Genomic DNA, 8,324 nt, shown 5'->3' on the forward strand with positions numbered 1-8,324 from the left:
GTGCTTGGATGGGCAGCATATATACTAAAATTGGAACAATACAGAGAAGATTAGCATGGCCCCTGGGCAAGGATGACATGCAAATTCATGAAGCATTCCATATTTTTGAAGAATATTGCAAGAGATAAGTAAAGGCACTACATAATGATCAAGGGATCAATCCAAGAGGAAGACATAACAACTGTAACTATTTATGCACCCAACATAGGAGCAACTCAATACATAAGACAGACACTAACAGACATAAAAGGAGAAATTGGCAGTAGCACAATAACAGTAGGAGACTTTACCACCCTACTCACACCAATGGACAGATGATCAAAACAGAAAATTCATAAGGAAACACAAATGTTAGAGACACATTAGATGAGATGGATTTCATCAATAGCTCAGGACATTCCATCCAAATGCAGAAGAATACACTTTCTTCTCAAGTGTACATGGAATATTCTCCAGGATAGACCCCCATCCTGGGTCACAAATCAAACCTCAGTAAACTTAAGAAAATTGAAATCATATCAAGCATCTTCTCCGACCACAATGCTATGAGACTAGATATCAATTACAAGAAAAAAAGTGTAAGAAACACAAACACATGGAGATTAAACGACACATTTCTAAATAACCAACAGGTGACTGAAGAAATCAAAAGGGAAATTGAAAAATTTCTAGAAACAAATGACAATGAAAAAAATGACAATTCGAAACCTATGGGATGCAGCAAAAGCAGTTCTAAGAGGGAATTTATAGCAATACAATCCTACCTCAAGAAACAAGAGAAACATCGAATAGACAACCTAACTTTACACCTAAAACAACTGGGAAAAGAAGAAGAACAACAAAAACCCCCAAATTTAGGAGAAGGAAAGAAATCATAAAGATAAGAGAAGAAATAAGTGAAAAAGAAATGAAAGAAACAATAGTAAAGATTAGTAAAACTGAAAGCTGGTTCTTTGAGAAGATAAACAAAATTGACAAGCCTTTAGCCAGACTTAGCAAGAAAAAAAAGAGAGAAGAATCAAAGCAACTAAATTAGAAATGAAAAAGGAGAGGTTACAACAGACAATGCAGAAATACAAAGGATTATAAGAGACCATTATGAACAACTATATGGCAATAAAATGGATGACCTGGAAGAAATGGACAGATTCTTAAAAATTTTCTATCTTCCAAGACTGAACAAGGAAGAAATAGAAATTATGAACAACCTAATTACAAGCACTGAAATTGAAGCTGTGATCAAATATCTCCCAAAAAACAAAAGCCCAGGGCCAGATGGCTTTACAGGAGAATTCTATCAAACATTTAGAGAAGAGCTAATGCCTATCCTTCTAAAACTCTTTCAAAAAAATTGCAGAGGAAGGAACACTTCTAAACTCATTCTACAAGGCCACCATCACTCTGATAACAAAACCGGACAAAGATGACAGAAAAAAAGGAAACAACAGGCCAGTATCACTGATGAACACAGATGCAAAACTCCTCAACAAAATTTTAGCAAACAGAATTCAGCAACACATCAAAAAGCTCATACACTATAATCAAGTTGGGTTTTTATTCTAGGAATGCAGGGATTCTTCAATATATGCAAATAAATCAATGTGATACACCATATTAACAAATTGAAAGATAAAAACCACATGGTCATCTCAATAGATGCAGAAAAAGTCTTTGGCAAAATTTAGCAGCCGTTTATGATTAAAACTGTCCAAAAAATTGGCATATAAGGAACCTATCACAACACAGTAAGGGCCGTATATGATAAGCCTACAGCAAACATTATTCTCAATGGTGAAAAACTGAAAGATTAAGATCAGGAACAAGACAAAGTTATCCACTTTCACCACTATTATTCAACATAGTTCTGGAAGTCCTAGCTACAGCAATCAGAGAAGAAAAAGAAATAAAAGGAGTCCAGACTGGAAAAGAAGTAAAGCTCTCACTGTTTGCAGATGACATGACTCTGTACATAGAAAACCCTAAAGGTAGTATCAGAAAACTACAAGAGCTAATCCATGAATTAAGCAAAGTTGCAGGGTACAAAATCAATACACAGAAATCACGTGTATTTCTATATATTAACAATGAAATATCAGAAAGAGAAATTAATGAATCAATCCCATTCACCACTGCAAGAAAAAGAATTAAGTATCTAGGAATAAACTTAACTAAGGAGACAAAAGAAATGTACATAGAAAATTATGACACTAATGAAAGAAATCAGAGGCAACATAAAGAGATAGAGAGCTATTCCATGTTCCTGAGTAGGAAGAATCAATATTGTGGAAATGACGATACTACCAAATGCAATCTACAGATTCAATATGATCCCTATCAAATTACCAATGGCATTTTTCACAGAACTTGAACAAAAAATTTCATGATTCATATGGAAACACAAAAGACCCGGAATAGCCAAAGCAGTCTTGAGAAAGAAGAATGGAGCTGGAGGAATCAACCTTCCTGACCTCAGATTATAGTACAAAGCTACAGTCATCAAGACAGCATGGTACAGGCATAAAAAAAGAAAAATAGACCAGAGGAACAAGATAGAAAACCCAGAAATAAATGCATGCACCTATGGATACCTTATTTCTGACAAAGGAGGCAAGAGTATACAATGGGGCAAAGTCAGCCTCTTCAATAAATGGTGCTGGGAAAGTTCAGTTCAGTTCAGCTCAGTTGCTCAGTCATGTCCGACTCTTTGTGACCCCATGAATTGCAGCATGCCGGGCCTCCCTGTCCATCACCAACTCCCAGAGTTCACTCAGAGTCACGTCCATCGAGTCGGTGATGCCATCCAGCCATCTCATCCTCTATCGTCCCCTTCTCCTCCTGCCCCCAATCCCTCCCAGCATCAGAGTCTTTTCCAATGAGTCAACTCTTTGCATGAGGTGGCCAAAGTACTGGAGTTTCAGCTTTAGCATCAGTCCTTTCAAAGAACACCCAGGACTAATCTCCTTTAGAATGAACTGGTTGGATCTCCTTGTAGTCCAAGGGACACTCGAGAGTCTTCTCCAACACCACAGTTCAAAAGCATCAATTCTTCAGTGCTCAGCTTTCTTCACAGTCCAACTCTCACATCCATACATGACCACTGGAAAAACCATAGCCTTGACTAGACGGACCTTAGTCGGCAAAGCAATGTCTTTGCTTTTGAATATGCTATCTAGGTTGTTCATAACTTTCCTTCCAAGGAGTAAGCATATTTTAATTTCATGGCTACAATCACCATCTGCAGTGATTTTGGAGCCCCCAAAATAAAGTCTGACACTGTTTCCATTGTTTCCCCATCTATTTCCCTGTGAAGTGATGGGACCAGATGCCATGATCTTAGTTTTCTGAATGTTGAGCTTTAAGCCACCTTTTTCACTCTCCCCTTTCACTTTCATCAAGAGGCTTTTGAGTTCCTCTTCACTTTCTGCCATAAGGGTGGTGTCATCTGCGTATCTGAGATTATTGATATTTCTCCCAGCAATCTTGATTCCAGCTTGTGCTTCTTCCAGCCAAGCGTTTCTCATGATGTACTCTGCATAGAAGTTAAATAAGCAGGGTGACAATATACAGCTGGGAAAACTGGACAGTAAAAAAAATAAATTAGAAACTTCCTAACACCGTTCACAAAAATAAAATGGATTAAAGACCTAAGTGTAAGACCAGAAACTGTAAAACTCTTAGAGGAAAACATAGGCAGAACACTGATGACATAAATCAAAGCAAAATCCTCTATGACCCACCTCCTGGTGCTGCTGCTAAGTCACTTCAGTCGTGTCCAAATCTGTGAGACCCCACAGATGGCAGCCCCCCAGGCTCCTCTGTCCCTGGGATTCTCCAGGCAAGAACACTGGAGTGGGTTGCCATTTCCTTCTCCAATGACCCACCTCCTAGGGTAATGGAAATAAAAGCAAAAGTAAACAAGTGGGATCTGCTTAAACTTAAAAACTTTTGCACAACAAAGGAAACTATACGCAAGGTGAAAAGACAACCCTCAGAATGGTAGCAAATAATAGCAAATGAAACAACTAAAAAGAGTTAGTTTCCAAAATACATAAACAGCTCATACAACTCAACACCAGGAAAACAAACACTCAATTAAAAAATGGGAAAAAGACCTAAACAGACATTTCTCCAAAGAAGACATACAGATGGCTAACAAACACATGAAAAGATGCTCAAAATCGCTCAGTATTAGAAAAATGCAAATCAAAACTACAATGAGATATCACCTTACACTGGTCAGAATGGCCAGCATCAAAAAGTCTACAAACAATAAATGCTGGAGAGGATGTGGAGAAAACAGAATCCTCTTGCACTGTAAATTGATACAGCCATATGGAAGATGGTTTTTTAAGATGGAAATTCCTTAAAAAACCAGGAATAAAACCACCATATGACCCAGCAATACCATTCCTAGGCATGTATCTGCAGAAACCCGGGTTGAAAAAGACACATATATCCCATTGTTCATTACAGCACTATTTATAACCGCTAGAACATGGAAGCAACCTAGATGTCCATTAACAGATGAATGGATAAAGTTGTGGTATATATACACAGTGGAATATTACTCAGCCATAGAAAGCAACATGTTTAAGTCAGTTCTGATGAGGTGGATGAACTTAGAACCTATTATACAGAGTGGAGTGAGTCAGAAAGAGAAAGCTAAATATCGTATTCTAATGCATATATATGGAATCTAGAAAAATGGTACTGAAGAATTTATTTACAGGTCAGCAATGGAGAAACAGACATAGAGAATAGACTTATGGACATGGGGAGAGGGGAGGAGAGGGTGAGATGCATGGAAAGAGTAACATGGAAACTTACATTGCCATATATAAAATAGATAGCCAACGGAAATTTGCTGTGTGGCTCAGGAAACTCAAACAGGGGCTCTGAGGCAATCTAGAGGGTTGGGATGGGGTGGAAGATGGGAGGGAGGTTCAAAAGGAGGGGATATATATATACCTATGGATGATTCATGTTGAGGTTTGACAGAAAACAACAAAATTCTATAAAACAATTATCCTTCAATAAAAAATAAATTTAAAAAATAATATTAAACCAAAAAAAAAATTCTTGAGGCTTGGAGTAAATAGAGAGGACATAGCAATTGTTTCCTCCACACCAGGAATTATGATATATTGTAAGGTTCTTCTTATCATGGGAGAGAGGGACAGAAAACAAGCCTGCTTTGATCAGGTGCAGATTTAAATTAGTTCTTTACATTTAGCTAGCATTGTTAATTGTTAAGGGACATTTCGTCACCCACTCATTCAATGGCATGTTGACGCGACATTTGCTATAGGAGTTTTTGCAAGGTGCCCGCCCTGCTGGAATGCACAGTCTGATGCTGGAGGCAGACAAGACACCTGACAAATTGTGAGAAGTGGTAAGAAGGGTAAAGAGGATTTGCTAATAGAGGCCATGGGCTGGAGGTGAGGGTAGGGTGGAGAGGACCTACTAAACAAGGGTAGTCAAGGAGTAAGAATCATGGTGGAGGTAATGATCTTAAGCTTTAGAGTCCTTCACTTGTTCCAGCCATGGAGTCCTATGATCATGTGTTTTTAATAAGATCTACAAATTTAAGATTTACAATTTTTCCTTAAAAAACTTCTCCCAAATTACATGAGCTTCAGAGCTTGCAACATCTGAATTCATGTCTGGTGGTTAGGGAAGTTTTCTCTGAAGAACAGACATTTTGGTTGGTCCCACTAGGATAAGGAGACTGCTGTGCTTGATGTGAGGGTAGAAGTTCTGTTGGGTTGAAGGGCCATTTGAAAATCCTGAAGCTGGAAATTGCCCAACCACTTGGAGGAAGTGTGGAGGGAGTAGAATGGAGAATGGAGAGAGAGGGAGGAGGCAAATTCTGAGAAAGTAGCAGGGGCAAACCCTGGGGGGTCACGGGGGTCACAGGAGGGAGTCTGGTTTATGTCAAAGTGATACGGAAAACCACTGGAGTGTTCTGGGCAGGCAAATGACACAATCAGATTTATATTTGTAAAAGATTTCTCAGAATTGATATAGGGTTGGGAGCATAATTAAAGAAAGGAGACTGTGGCAATATTCCAGGTGAGAGATGGTGGTTTAGATTAGAGTGGTGATTGTAGTGGTTATGGAGGGAAGTGGAAAGATTTAGGATACATATCAGATTTTGAAATCATAGCTGATGGGTTGGATTGTAGGGAGCAGATAAAAGAGAAAAGATGACCTAATAGGTATTGGAGGAGGGGCAGAAATATTGCCAGAAGGTTGCAATAATCCCAAGTTGTGTTAGGACTACTTAGGAAGGTACTTATTAATATAATGGCTAGGGCTTTATATATGTGAATACGGCAAAGCTGACATCTCTTTGAAGGTGATGTAAGAGCAGGATTACGGAGTTAGACATGATTCGAGTTACTTAATCCCACTCGAGTGCCCAGGAATGAATTAGGTATGTGAAACATGTATACCATCTTCATAAATCAGACTTTCACTTTGTTATCGCAGTTCGTTTACATTTCTTAGTGGCCTGTGGGAAACAATTACATGACCACTACTGAATCATTCCAATCAATGAACAGATCAGCCTTTGAGAGCTCACATGAAATGTGGCCAACATTGTGTTTGCCTGTGGCTTAAGACCTTGACTTCAGGAGGTTTCATTAGGAGATGTTTTCCTAGAGTTAGAAACACATTTTTGCAAAAAAAAAAAAAAAGCAGTGAAGAGAAGTTTTGGCTAATCTGGTTCTCTAATTTCTTCCCAGTATAACTGAAAGTGCTAAGGTTAACTGTAATTAAACACAACCTGAGGGTTTAGGATCCTAAAAAATCGATATTTGTATGTGGTATATACAGCATGAGAGACAATTCCAAAGAGCTGTGAAGAGAAAACACTGTAAGGAGAGAGTAATTGCTATGCTGGCCTTAAGAAAATTCTTACCCTTTCCTTAGGGAATATAAAGCAATGAACATAACTGGTAGTTGCAAATGCAATGAAAGTCATATTATTCTTAAATAGTCATATAATTCTTAAATTATAAGTATTCTTATCTTCATTAATTAGGCTTTTAGAAACTAGAGGTATTGAAATAACCTTGGAATTCAGGAAGGAGATCATTAGGCTGCAAAATAAGTTTCTTAAGGACTGACATCTCTAACTATGTAATGTGAAGAATGACATTCAACTTAGCATTCAACTCTATATGAAATCTTCCAAGAGTGGATTTTGTATAAATGAGTTTCTATCTTTTTTCTGAGCCCCTTTCTTCAGATTTTTCTGTTTTTTGATGAGAGTTGGTGATCTAGGAGTTTTTATATCTTGTCGTTATGGGACTTCTGCCCTTCACTATCCTCACACACACAGTTTCTGAAACACTTATTTTGAAGCATAGTGGATTTGACAAGAAGTCTAATGTAGGTGGGGGGGAGGGGGGAAGGTAGGCATGAGAAGTTAGCAGAAGACAAATAAATGAGCCTGACCGGAAAGCCAATGTAAGACCAGTAGGGGTGAAATTAATACTTTCGGGATTGCTTACATTGGAGTGTTAAACCCTGAAGAAGTGCAAAGTAGGTATGATAAAAACATTTTCGATAAAGGTAGGAAAAGAGGCAAAATGATGCAAGAATTAGAATGGAACGATTCAGGAGACCTTGCTGATGGTGCTGGAAAGAAAAGTAATGCAGTCTGAAATTCTGCCCATTGCAGAATTTTTGGTATGTAAACAGCAACTAGAACAGCCACCTACGCTGTTTCCTTGTGAGGTCTCTGCCTGCAGCTCAGACTCTCTGTTAGCCATCAGCCAAGAGTTATGTCCAAAGTCAAACTAAGGCATCAGAATTAAGTGTTAGCAGGAATTCCCTGGCAGTCCCGTGGGTAGGATTCCAAACTTCCATTGCAGGGGGCACAGGTTCAATCCCTGGTTGGGGAACGAATATTCTACAAGCTGTGCACCACAGTCAAAAACTAAGATAACCGAAGTGTTAGCTTAAAAAACATGAGTGTTAGTATGTGGAAAGCCAATGCCACCATGTGTGAACTCTGAAAAGTCACCCTTCCCACCTTCTGGCTGTGACATGTCAAGGACCTGAGCGTCATTCCTGCTGCTGGAGCCAATCTCAGCACCAACCCCTGGAGATTAGCTGTCACCTCCGAGCCCTACCAGGCATCCCGGGGAACCAGTATTACATGGTTTCTGGAGAGTGGCTGCACCAGTAGAACATGAAGCCTCTGTCTGGAAACTGCCCCAGATCCACTCCCAGAGCCAGATTTCACCCAGGAGCATCTCCCACTCTGTCCCTGAAGTCCTCTCAGCTGACCTGCCTGCACGTAGCTGTTGGCA

The 8,324-nt window shown here is 39.1% G+C and overlaps 1 non-coding gene across 1 annotated transcript; it reads left to right on the plus strand.

The window, feature by feature from the left end:
- On the plus strand, window positions 1-107 carry LOC128044120 (U6 spliceosomal RNA). The gene has a single exon (XR_008199088.1). It is a non-coding gene; the product is annotated as a U6 spliceosomal RNA (small nuclear RNA).
- Window positions 108-8,324: the final 8,217 nt, after the last annotated feature.

Source organism: Budorcas taxicolor, chromosome 2 (genome assembly GCF_023091745.1).
Source record: "Budorcas taxicolor isolate Tak-1 chromosome 2, Takin1.1, whole genome shotgun sequence".
Taxonomy (NCBI): Eukaryota; Metazoa; Chordata; class Mammalia; order Artiodactyla; family Bovidae; genus Budorcas; species Budorcas taxicolor.